The sequence below is a fragment of the Artibeus jamaicensis genome, unplaced genomic scaffold (genome assembly GCF_021234435.1).
Source record: "Artibeus jamaicensis isolate MK-2021 breed Jamaican fruit bat unplaced genomic scaffold, CSHL_Jam_final contig_475, whole genome shotgun sequence".
Classification (NCBI taxonomy): domain Eukaryota; kingdom Metazoa; phylum Chordata; class Mammalia; order Chiroptera; family Phyllostomidae; genus Artibeus; species Artibeus jamaicensis.
The window spans coordinates 4,475,600-4,489,641 of NW_026521852.1; positions in this window are offsets into that span (position 1 = coordinate 4,475,600).

Consider the following 14,042-nt stretch of genomic DNA (forward strand, 5'->3'; position numbering starts at 1 on the left):
GAGGAGGAGCTGGAATTTGTTGGGGCTTGTGGCCTAGCAGAGGTTTCATTTAACTGGAATACCCATTTTATAGTTGAGGAAAATGAAAGAACTAGTCTAAGGGGACAAGTGGTGGAAACATAATTTGCTTAACTGAAGTCTTCTGTTTAGGTAGGATAATTTAACACTGACCTCATAAAGGTGTTGAGATAAAAGAATATGAAGGTGATTTTTAAACTGTAGAAAGCTAGAAAATGCATGGGATAATTAAGACATCTTCCTGTCTCAAATCCAATAGAGGGTCATGTTGTGCATAGAGGAAACTCCAGTTAGAGTTGCTGAATTCAAAGACAGCGTGGGTAGAACACGCCGGTTTCCATCCTCACATGAAGAGATGCTTAGCTACTTGTTTTGCATTTTCCTGTTTCTGAAATCATGATTCCTAAAATTTTGGGCATGGATCCCTATAACCAATCCTTTGACTGATTATGCAACTCATCAGAAGTAATTTGCTTTTTTAAAAAATTATTTTGCTCTTTTACATTTAAATCTTTGAATGAGATTTAATCTAGAATTTATTCAAGTGTATCCTAGAACTGATACAACTTCATAATTTGTGGATAGCTGCCCAGTTTTCATCATTACAAAAAAACCCCCAAACCTATTGTCTCACATTCAACTTAAAATACTGCATTTATAAATATACCAAGTGTATGTGCATATGTATATAGTGTGTATTCTGTTCAATTGATCATTAGTTCTATTTATGGGCCAGTACCACAGTTAAAAATTCTGTAGTTTTATAAAGTTTTGTTATTTGGTAGGACTAAATGTAGATTGACTTTTCCTAGCTATTCTTGGTTATTTTTTCTACAAACTTCAGAGTTAGCTTCTCAAAAATAACCCTTTTGGTATTTTTATTGTGATTGCATTAAATTCTAGAACAACTTAAAATGTTTTTTAATCTAAGTAAATAAGGTACATTTGTTCAAATTTTCCTTGATTCTTTGAGATTTTTTCTTTAGTGTTTAGTTTCTTCTTCTTAGTTTATCTACTGTAATCATAGATATTTCATATTTTAAAAATTATCTTTTCCTCAATTGTATGTTCTAGCTGGTTTTTAGAAGAAAATATGTCAATTCTATTATATAAATACTATCAAGTTTTGTGTGACAAAAAAACCTTAATAAACAAAGTCAAAAGATCTAGGAAAAAATCTATTTGCACTACATCAAACAAATGTCTAATTTTACTAACAATAAAGAACTCCAAAATGCAAAAAAACAAAAAAAAGAAAGAAAGAAAGAAAAAAGAATGTTGTTCTGTTTCTCTTCTGCTGTGTAAGAACTATTCCAAAACTTAGTATTTTAGAACAACCACCATTTTGCTATAAGTCAAGAATTTTGGCAGGGTCCAGCTAGGCGATTTTTCTCCTCCAGAAGACTTGTCTAAGCCCTTGGCATGTGTGTTTGGAAGGTTGGCTTCAGCTGGATCTATCTCCGTGTCTGTGTAGCCTCGGGGCCTGACTACACAGTCTCTCTGGCAGAGTAATGTGCTTTTTCATAAGAGGGGGCCCAGGGCTCTAATAAACTAAGGCTGAAGTTACCCTTAAGGGCTTGGATCTGATATAGTATTCACACCCTAGGCCAGAATCAGGGCCAGAAAAATAAAGCCCACCTTTTGACAGAGGTGTGTAAAAAAATTTGTATTCATTTTTCATCTGACACAAAGGCCCAAAAAAAGAGTTGGTGATAGAGGTAAACAGTTTATAGGAAATGGTCTTCAAACAAATGGAAAGTTACCCAGCTTCACTCATTATAAGACAAATGCAAACAACACTACACCGAGGAAGCATTTTCTCTCATTACATCATAAGCAAAGGTCAAAAAGCGATCATGATGCCAGCTATTAAACTTCACATGTAGGTATTTAATTCTACAGATAAACTTACATGTAAGGTATAATGTAATCGATCATTGTATCATTGTTTAAAATACCAAGACAGGAAACAACCTAAATGACCATCAATAAGAGACTAAACCATTGGATATTCATATAGTGTAACACTATGAAATTATATCAAAATGGAAACAGCTCGGTTCTGATATGAAACTATATCCAATATACAGTAAGACAAAGAGCAACCTATGATACATCTGAGTTCTACTTGAAAATAATCCACTGGAGCCAACAAGACTGGACCTCAGTTGGAGCAAACTTAGAAAGCAAAATTTAAGGAGTCACACATGTGCAGTGCAAGCCCGAGAGTGAGCGCCTCCTTAAAATTGTGTCCACACACCTTGTTACCTCACCCTAGTCTCAGCTCTGGGGACCAGAATAGTTGGTATGGGTACAGGTAATACAGGATTTGTAATAAATTTGTGATTTATAATTTAAAACTTTTTATAATAAAATATTCATGATAAACATTCATAATAAAAATTAAGGTGCAGAACATCATGTTTTATACATGATGGATGGAAATATATTTGCTTGTATAGCAGGTCCTCAAGTAACATCATTGCACTCAATGTCATTTCATTATAAAGTTGATGAGATGCCATTGGAACTTAACTATTGTTTACATCAATTAGCCTGTAGCAAAATTGGTTTCACTGTATAATATTTTATTTAAAGTCACAAAACTTATTGACAATGTTAAATAAAGATATACTGTATATGCTTGAAATGCCTCTGGGAAAATACCTGAGAAACTGATAACTGCTTTTGGAAAACTGTGTAGCTGGGGCAGAAGTAGGAGGGAAGATTTTCGCCTTGTACCTTTTTACATATTTTGAATCTCTAAACTTCTGAATGAATAATATATCACTAATTCAGTCAATTCATTAAATAGTGGGAACTACTAAGAAGTATTTTTTTCTTTTTTTTATTACAACTAATCATAATGTTTTTGTAAATCTTGAGATTTTCACATCACTCCCAATGTCTCTGCAAAATAAGCTTGAGAATCACTGATCCAGAGACAGACCCTGAGAAGTCAACTCCAGTCCTCCCAAATATTGAAGAACAATTCTTCCCATCAGTTTGGAGTTGCTTCCATCGCTACCAGAAACCCTGTAACTTGCTGAATGGCTGTGATTAATTGGAAATATGTCAAAGAATGGGGTTGAGAAGAAACAGAAGCAGTCTAACAAAGATCAACAGCCTTTGAAATGGGTCCAGAACTTTTTTCATTCATTCAGCAAATATTTATTGAATGCCTCCTGTTATGGGTAAAGTGTGTCCCCTGAAACTCTTACATTGAAGCTCTAACCACCAGTAACAGAGAATGTAACTGTATTTGGAGATAGACCCTATCCAAGGTGGGCCTTTGGGTGGGCCCTATCCAAAGGGACTTGTGTCTTTATGACATTAAAATATCTATGTGCATGCAGAGGAAAAACCATGTGAGGATATACTAAGAAGGTGGCCATCTGCAAGCCAAAGAGAGAACCCTCAGAAGAAACCAAACTTGCCAACACCTTAATCTTGGACTTCTAGCCTCTAGAACTGAGAAAATAAATGTTTTTTTTTTAAAGCCACCTAGTCTGTTATTTTATTATGGCAGCACTAGAAAACTAATACACCTTCTATGTGCCAGGTCTGTGCTAGGTGCTGAGAATATATAGGTAAGAATATCTGTCTGGAGTTTATACTCTGCTGAGGAAGATGTACAGGTAAACAACTGTAAAACAGAGTATTATGTGCTTAGTGGACAGGCAGCACACCTTATTTGCAGGGAGGGATAGCAGGCTGTTAGGAGAAGTAGCTTGGAGGTCATGTGTACGAGTTGGCCAAAAGAAAAAAGAGACTTTTAGGTAGAAGGTAGACCACATTAAAAAAGGCAAAGGGCTAGACAGAGATTAAACGTGTAAGAGAAGTCAACAGCCTGTCATTTTGCTGGAGGGTCGAACATGAAGAGTCAGTGGTGGGAGAGGTGAGTGGTGGAAGAGCTGGCAGGACAGGGCCTTACATGCTATGCTAAAGGACTTGAACTTAATTTTGGAGGCAAAGGATGTCACTAGAGGATTGTATGAATCAGTGACTCAGATTTGTATTTAAAATACTTTAAAAAATCAATTTATCTGGCCAAGATGGAGGCATAGGTGGAAACACTGTACCTCCTCCCACAACCAAGTTTATGAACAACAAATATTTAAAAACCAGAATGCAAACAAAATAGAGAGAAAATTAAACTGTACCAAAGTCTGACAACAACGAACCATTCAGCCAGACCGGTAAGAGGGGTGGAGTCAGCGGCCGGCAGAGAGGGGTCGTGCAGGAAAAAGTGGCCGCACCGACCCAGGCATACAAGCGGTGGTTGGCAGACCCCAGGCACGGGGTGGCAACAGGCAGACCCAGTGAGGGCAGCTGGCTGACCTCGGTCACACATTCCCGCACAGATAAACCAGGCAAAGGAGCAAGCAGTGAGCTAGACCGTGCAACCCAGGGCCCCAGCGCTGGGAATTAAAGTCTAAAAGCACCAACTGGAAAACTTTTGGGGGTTGAGGTGCTGGGAGAGGCTCCCAGGCTCACAGAGAGTTCGTTGGAGAGACCCACAGGGTTCTAGAAGGTACACAAGACCACATATCTGGGCACTAGCACCAGAAGGGCCCAATTTGCTTGTGGGAAGCAGCAGAGGGCACCGAAATCAGAGAGAGAGCAGAAAAAAACGCCATTGCCCCTCTCTGACCCTGCCCCCATATCCAGCATCACAACCCAGCGACCTGGGTTGCCCCGCCCTAGTGAATATCTAAGGCTCCGCACCTCATACATAACAAGCGCAAACAGACCAAAACATTATGGCTCAAGAAGAAGAACAGCTCAAAGCCCCAGAGCCAATACTTCTAAGCCACCAAGAGATAGCCAACCTATCCGATGCACTGTTCAAAACACTGGCGATCAGGATGGTCACAGAACTGGTTGATTTTAGTCACAAATTAGAGGAACAAATGAAGTCTACACTAAGTGAAATGAAACAAAATGCGCAGGAAACCAATAGTGATGGAAAGGAAAATGGGAATAAAATCAACTGAGTGGACCAGAAGGAAGAAAAAAAATGTCCAATCAGAAAACAATGAAGAAATAAGAATTCAAAAAAAAAAATGAGGAGAGGCTTAGGAACCTCCAGGACATCTTTAAACGTTCCAATATCCAAATTATAGTATAGCAGGAAACCTGCCTAGACAAACCCAGACAAGTCAGAAGGACACGGTCCCTTTGCTGAGCCACTAAGATAAGGAAGGGTGAGCAACTAAGTAACAGAAGAACAAAAGAACATTGTATGACCCTATCAGCAGCCCTGCTTTCTTGCTTCTGTAAACCTGCTTCTGCCACATAGGCTTAGTAAAATTGCTTCTGCATGCCACACTACATAAACAAGCCCCTGCCCAAGCTTGGGGCCCAGAATTTGGAGACTGCCTCCTCTGGGTCCATTCGCATAAATAAAGTTCCACTCTGTACACCTGAAAGTGGCTGAGTTGTTTCCTGTAATATTTTGGTTCCCTGACCAGGAACACAACTCATGCGATCAGGTCTTTTTTGCTTCCAGTGAAGGTGGCAGGGGAGTGACTGAGAGGGAGCCCAGTGGCCGAAGGGAAGCATGCACCTCGGTGATTTCGGGTCTCAGACACCCCGGGGTCTGTGGAAGTCATCCTCTGGATCGCTCTTCAACCTGGGCAGGTGGGGTCCAGACCTGAGAAGGCGCCAATTGGCAAGTGCCCCAGGGACCAGAGCCCAACACCAGGCCCACCCCTTGTGGTAGAAAGAGAGACTGATTACCTCTCAGGCAGGCAATTAGCCATAAGTCCTCTGGAGGCCAATTGGCCATCTGGAAGGGGAACGTATCCCCACCTGGGCATTCCTACTCAAGTGGGACTGTATAAACTCTCGGATGTTTATTGGTGTGTTTGTGTGAGTGACTGTGTTTGTGGCTCCACGGGTGAAAAACCTACAAAGCAAGAGTGGGCCCCAACCTGCGGTTCCTCGGTCTGTCATATGGCATAACAGCTGGGAGTTTAACCCGGATTCTACATGGGCAGCCTTAGCTAAGACAGACCCAAGTACCTCGAGAGAGGAGAGGCCAGGTGGGCGAAACTGAAAACCCCATCCCTTTGTTTTTCTGCGCTGTTCTGGATCACCATGGGCAGAGGAACTTCCACTGCGTTAGACTGAATGCTGCAAAACTCTGATTGATTCTGGGGCCAGGAACCAAGAGTAAAAAGAATGATAGATAAATGTAGATGAGTAGAAATATGTATTAAAGGATGTGAAAGTTTTAAACCTGAAGTAAAGGAAACCTCAACTACTTGTTTTCTGGTTTCATGGGAAAAGAGCAAATTTCTCACATGTGGTTCTGTTTCTGATCAGAAATCTGTATTGCAAGACCTAGGAAAGGTTGCTGATAGCTGGTTGGGGAGAATGCCTTTGCCACCTGGGACCCAGGAAGGGTCAATGGGGCTGACGAATGCTTCAGCCTGAGACAAAGCAGCATGTCTCTGCCATGAGACCGGGCCTAAAGGAGCATGTCTCTGCGAGGCACCAGTGAATGCATTGGTGCAAGAGAATGCCTCTTCCTGTGTATTGTTTCAGAACTCTATGTTTCAGATTTTGCTCTGTATCTGCTCTGAAAAGGAAATTGAGGATTCCAAGAAAGGTTGAAACTTCATACTCTGTAGGAAAGTAAACAAGGAAAAAGAAAAAGCCCACTGGCAGGTGACAAAGATCAGGGTTACGGGTGCCTACGGTCCTCAGCCTAGCTGGCTTAGACCCAGACCAGACTGCCACAAGGCTTCAAAAACTCTCCCACTTCCCCTCAGAGAGGCCCTGGCCAGAGATCTAAAATCATTCACCAAGAAGGAGACTGACCCAGTGTTACTGCGGTGTGTAGATGACCTCCTTTCAGCCACACCAACCTGAGACCGGTGCTGGGAGGGCCCTTGCCAGCTGTTCGAACTGCTAACCAAGACAGGGTACTGGGTGTCCTTAAAGAAGGGGCACAAATCGAAACAGGGTGGGCACTACAAGCTGGAGGACAGGAAACTGCTGAGGAGAATTGGAAGTTGCCAGACGGGAAAATATATGTCCCCCAGGGGCAAGCCAGCAACCTAGTGACGCAGTGCCACAGCCTCACTCATAATGGCAAGATGTCCCTAGAAAACCTGTTAAAAAGGTACCTTTACCTCCCTAACCTGGCTGCACTCTGCGCCTCTGTGGCGATGCAGTGTGTTAGGTGTGCCCAGAACAATGCAGCAGGGCACCCAAGGATAAAGCCAGGAATACAGCAATCAGGGAGGCAGCCGTTTGAGGACCTGCAAGTGGACTTACTGAAGGCAGACCCAGCCGGGGGTCTGACCCTCTTAGTCTTTGTCTGCACCTTTTCTGGATGGGTAGAGGCCTTCCCCATCAGAACTGAGAAAAGCCAGGAAGTCACCCAGGCCCTGATGAGGGAAATTATCCTAAGGTACGGATTGCTCCTGACTATTGGGAGTAACAACGGTCTGGCTTTTGTCTCAAACATAATACAGGAGGTAACAAGGCTCCTCCATATCACATGGAAATTGCACACTGCATACTGACTCCAGAGCTGGGGAAAAGTAGAGCACATGAACCGAACTCTCAGGGAAACTAAGTTCCACCAGGAGACTGGACTACCTTGGACTGATTTGCTGCCGCTGGCACTACTTAGGGTTAGGAATGCCCCTAACCCTTCAGGCTATACCCCGTATGAGTTAGTCTTTGGGAGACCTCCTCCCATCCTCAGAATAGATAAAGGGGGACCCCAGACCTCCTGGGGTGACGTTGCCTTCTGGGGAGGTGAGGCCCACTACCGCTTCTCCCACCCTGCAAATGGGAGAACTCTCCACCACGGATTCGCAGCCTCTGTGAGTGGGCTCTGCTCACCTGCTGCACCAGGGATTGGCAGGGGCCTCTTTGGCTCCCAAAAACAGAGCCACAGGGCCCCCACCTTCACAGGTGGGAGGAGCCTGCTCTCCACTTGCATTGGTGACTGCAGCCTCAGTGCAGCACCCCCACTGGGTGGAGGGAGGCTCTGAGGTGCTCCCATGCCCACAGGCGGAAGGGGCCTTGGGGGCCTCTGGGGCGTCCGGGGCCTCCTTAGCCCTGGAGACTGGAGCCAGAGCCTGCCAACGCAGGTGGGCAGAACCAGAGTCTGGGCACTGCCATTTTGGGTAAAATGGATGAGCCACGTGAGTGCTCCACCAGAGAGGACAGAGCATTCATGGGCATCGCCATCTTGGACAACCCTGCATGCATGGGCACTGTCATCTTAGAACTGGCTAAGGCTTCTTTTCAGATTATGAGCTGTATGCTGCTGCTGTGTGGACACTGCAGCAGTCAGGTTCTCTGTGTAACTGGTTCTGATAGGAATGACTCTGGTTTTGAAGGTCATGAACTGAGGTCCAAGAGTGACCATCTGATTTGTAGGGTATTTGCAAGGTCTAAGCTTCAGAAAGGTGTAAAATGTCCTTGCAAATCTAGGGACTTTCAGTAGAAGATGCCTATAGTGTTAGAGACTTTTAGCTACCAGATACTAAGTTTAAGTGCAGTCCTTCCCAGTGTGGGAAAGGAACAGAGATTAATAGTGAATTATGAATAAATCTGGATAGGTAAAAAGGCTATAGAAGGTTTGTGAATATTGCAAAAAGTCTGTGGGAAGCTATAAAAATAAGTAGAAATGTGAAAGTTTTGGAAAGAAATTATGTGATGTTAGTAATAGAAAGTATAAGGCATGGAGATGCATCTTGATGAGTATTAGGAGAAAGATTTTCCTTCAAGCTTTGTGTTTTTCTCCCTACCCGATCCCTCCAGAATTTGGCATTCTGAAGAAATGAATATGACGTAACGTTTCTTCGCATAAAACCAATAAGACCAGTCATTAATAGTGGTTTGGTTAACCAGGACTTTGACTGGAATGTCATGCCTGAAGGAGGCATGTATGGGTTTTGGTCATTACCAGAAAGCTCAGAGGAAGTGGGATTGACCTGTGAAGCTAGTGAAAGTCCACAAGAAAAGCCTGGTTAGTTGTGTGGTTCAAGCCAGTCTTTCCATGGAAGGAACGAAGGTTGCTTTCCTGAAAGATGGCTAAAAAGGAACCTGTAGGCATAATGGAGGCTCAAGGATTTGAGTGAAACAACTGGTACAAGCGAAGCCAGATGGCAGATGTGTGGCTCTGCTTCTGTGCCCCAAGCAGCAGACTGAGAAGTCAATGTAAGGGTTCCCTGTGTGAGTTCCAGCAAAGCGGACTTAAGGATCATAAGTGATCCAGGCTGCTCTTGGTGTGTTTATGCAAATGAACAGTCAAAATCAAAAGCGAGACCCAAAGTAGTCCCTGTAATAACAGTAAGGGTGATCTTAAGGAGAAAAACTGTAGTTCAAGGAAAATCACTATGCTCAGTATTGGACATCAGAATGGCACAGCTGTCTTGAAAGTTTATTTTCATATAAGAGTTGAAACCAGGTTTGTGATGTCACCGAAGATGTACAATTTACAGGTGCAAAGGACCTGTCAAATTTCCACTGTTAAATGTCATTGCAGGAAGGACCTTGCAATGGAATGTCTTCCCAAAAGAGTCTCACAGGCGCAGAGACTGGTTTGGGGATTATTGTGTAAATTAACCTATGTGTTCTTCTGTTTTCATAGGGCATATGCCTATGACATGCCTATGCCTATCGATGATTAGTTACAATATAGGCCTCACTTAAGGAGCCCATCTTCATCATCACCCCCCTGAGATTCAACGGTTTGATTAAACTAAGTAGTTAGGTTGATAAAGGGTTGGGGTGGTCTTTGGGCTTCACTTTAGAACTGATCTGCCCTTTTCTGTCTTGATAGCTTGGACAGAAAGGGCTCAGAAGTCTAAAAGGAGGGAAATCCTAATGTATTCCCCTCAGTCCGAGTGAAGTATTGTGGGCCACAAGAGTCTTGGATAGGTGTAGCATGCCTTGTACACCTACGTCTCAGAACCCCTAATAGTAAATCATAGGAGGAGAAAAATGATGAGGAAAGAAACCTTATTAATGCTCTGAATCCAGGGAAAGGGGGGACCTGTACGTTCCTAGGAGAGAAATGTTGCTACTATGTAAATCAGTCAGGGATCGTAACAAAGAAAGTTAAAGAAATCAGAGAGAATATAAACTGCCTCATCAAAGAAACAGAAAGTTAGAATTAGAGGTATTAGGGACTAAATCCCTAGGCCTGGCTCAGTAGATACTACCCTTCCTTGGGCCACTAATCATACTTTTCTTAGGTTTAAGCTTTGGCCCCTGTATACTATGGACTAGACATAGTCCAGAATCTAGAAGCTAAAGTAACTCGCAGAACAACTGCCAAGATCCTGTCCCTCCAGTGGTATCATTATCAGAAGATACCTGAAGATATATAGCCCAGCTTTGTAGTGATGCTAGACCAGTTAACGGTACTGTCAAGCATCGAAAGGGGGAAGATGTAGCAGGAAACCTGCCTAGACAAGCTCAGACAAGTCAGAAGGACACGGTCCCTTTGCTGAGCCACTAAGATAAGGAAGGGTGAGCAACTAAGTAACAGAAGAACAAAAGAACATTGTATGACCCTATCAGCAGCCCTGCTTTCTTGCTTCTGTAAGCCTGCTTCTGCCACATAGGCTTAGTAAAATTGCTTCTGCATGCCACACTACATAAACAAGCCCCTGCCCAAGCTCGGGGCCCAGAATTTGGAGACTGCCTCCTCTGGGTCCATTCGCGTAAATAAAGTTCCACTCTGTACACCTGAAAGTGGCTGAGTTGTTTTCTGTAACAATAGGAGTACCAGAAGGGGAAGAGGAACAGCAACAAGTGGAAAACTTATTTGAACAAATAATAAAGAAGAACTTCCCCAATGTGGCAAACAAAATTGACTTCCAAGAAATCCAGGAAGCTCAGAGTCCCAAAGAAGTTGGACCCAAGAAGGAACACACCAAGGCACATCATCATTACATTAGCCAAGATTAAAATGAAGGAGACAATCCTAGAAGCAGCAAGAGATAAGGGAACAGTTACCTACAAAGGAGTTCCCATCTGACTGTCAGCTGATTTCTCAAAAGAGACCTTATAGGCAAGAAGAGGCTGGAAGGAAGTATTCCAAGTCATGAAATGCAAGGACATACACCCAAGATTGACCTATACAGCAAAGCTTTCATTTAGGATGGAAGGACAGATAAAGTGCTTCTCAGATAAGGTCAAGTTCAAGGAGTTCATCATCACCAAGCCCTTATTATATGAAATGTTAAAAGGACTTATCTAGAAAAAAGATAAAAAAATATGAACAGTGAAAGGACAGCAAACTCACAGTTAGTAACAACCACACCTAAAACAAAAGCAAACTAAGAGGACAGCTAGATCAGGAGTGGAACCACAGAAATGGAGATCACATGGAGGGTTAGCAATAGGGGAGTAAGAGGAGAAGGGGGGAGAAGGTACAGAGAATAAGTAGCATGGATGACAGGTAGAAAATAGGGGGGAGGACAAGAATAGTATGGGAAATATAGAATCTTAAGAACTTGTGACACATGGACATGCACTAAAGGGGAGAAATGGGGGGAGTGGGTGTGCAGGGTGGAGGGGAATGAAGGGGGGGATAACTGTAATGGCATAATCAATAAAAACATTTTTAAAAACCAATTCATGCCTTAGCCAATACCTGACAGCAAAATGAGAATGACACAAGGCAGACTCTGAGAGTACCAATGGGACGGCCAGAGGTCACTAAGAACAAACAAATTCTAACTGCTCAGTTTGGCCTTGTTTGTAGCTCGAATCTTCTTTACAAAGCCATGCAAAACTCCAGTTCAATCTCTCACTCATCCTTCTAATCTATAGCATCATCCACTTAATACTTGCACCTACTGCACTCGTTAGGGTTTTTTTTTAAACTTTTTTTATTTTTTAGATTTTATTTATCTTTAGAGCAGAAGGAGAGAGGGAGAGAAACATCATTGTGTGGTTGCCTCTAGTGCTTCCCCTGCTGGGAAATAGCCTGCAGGGAACTGGCCTGCAACCTAGGTACGTGCCCTGACTGGGAATCGAACCGCGATCCTCTGGTTCGCAGGCATGCGCTCAATCCACTGAGCTACACCAGCCAGGGCTTGTTAATTTTGTTTTAGAAGTATTTCCGAAGTATTTTGGGAGCAAAGGTTTGCCCTATGCTCATCTACCCCCTGCCCCGCCACCCCGCCCTGCAGTGGCCAGTAGTGTTGATGTTCTGAGACTCTCCAAGGAATAGCGGTGCAAACTACTTTGTGGCAGTTATGCAGGGATTCTTTCACATTTCCTCATAGTAGTTTTTCTCAACTTTACCATTCTCCTTGTGCTAACCAAATATATGACCTCACTAATCATACATATCTATTAGGTAATGGTTTCTTCCATTTTGCTTCTCCTTCTCTTCCTCTGCTTCTTTCCAGTTTTCTTCACCTAATTCCCAATTTCTCTCATTTACTTATTCAACAAACAGGAGTCTTTTACTTCAGCATTGTCACTTCTGCCTTCTTCAGTCTGAATCCTGGCTGTTTACCCTCACTCTTAACTCGTTTTGCTTTACTCCTTGAGAACGTATCAGTCTGCAGACCAAAAAACCCATTTTAATGCAGGTTTTTGCCCATCACCATAGGCTAAGACTCAGTGACACCACAGCAGTTAAACTCAACCAAATCTAAATACTTTAAATAGGCCCACTCAGTAAATCTTGACTTTTTAAAAAATATAAACTCCTGTCAGCTCTCCTTAACGTCATTGCTCACTTTTTGACCCTTTTATTTTACAATGCTAAGAAAATGATCAAGTATTCCCCTGTGCTCATAATTGTCCTTAACTGACAATTTCCAAATTCAAAGAGTGGAGTTTGAATAAATTACTAATGCAGTCTGATGTGTTGGCTGTGGCAACTTGTATAGATTTATCAAGCAAGTTCCAAAGATGAATGAAGAGCTCTGGAAAGGTTCAACAAACCCAACTGAACGTAAGAATATGCTGGTATTTCATTCCATCTGAACACTCTGACACTACAGTGATAATAAAAAGCAGTGATCTTCAATGCAGTGTAAGATTCAGCATCAAAATGATTATGTAAAATATGAGGAACATACTAAGTACTCACCACACATGTTACTTTTAAACTGTTACTTATTAAACAGCAACTGGCAACCACAGTTCCTGTTGCTAAACTGGTAAAATTCAAAGCAAATATTTTTAAGACTTTCAGAAATATTCCAGCAAACTGAAGGCACAATTTTAAAAAAGGATCGTAAAACTTAGACCAACATAGAATAAGCTTTATTTCCGCAACTATAATTATTAAACATTGGTCTTACCTGATTTCAAAGATTGGTCAAGACAAAAATAAACTGTTTTGACCATATGAGAAAAGACCCACTGGAATCTGAGGTTAAGATCACAATTTTAGAAATAATTTATTGTGAGACAAATATATGGACTGCTAACTACTTTGAAATTTTGGGCTATGGCCAAATTCTGTAGTCTTTGAGCCCCTTTCTTACTTTTAAAATTGAAAACCATCACTCAAAAATGAACACACAATCTGTTTTGCTTTTTGTGAAAAGTTGATTCAACTTATTGGGACTACTATTTGGGGAAAAAATCTGTTCTTTGGTGTCTAACAAATTTATATGTGGCCCTAACAAAATATGGGCCATGCTACTGAAAAAATCTGGATTTTCCTGAATTAAAAATTTTATATGCCTTCATGCTTGAAAATTCTAAATTGTTGAAGCTATCTATGATCACACAAAACCCTCTCTCCTTTAAAAAATTTAATGGCCTTGAGTTACGATAATGGCTAAGTATCAGTGCCAGAAAAGAATCCTCGCATTTAACCTTCACTCTTACCTAAAGCATATGTGGCTAAAACTGAGCATACTTGTGAATTAGTCTGGCAATAAGTTCTTGTATAAGGTTTCTAAACCAAATAATACCTATAAAATTGAAGCACTTACACAAAAGGCCAACAACATTCTGAATGAAGCCTCCATTGTGGCAGATCCTAGGCTGAAGTGATGTACCACCACTTAACT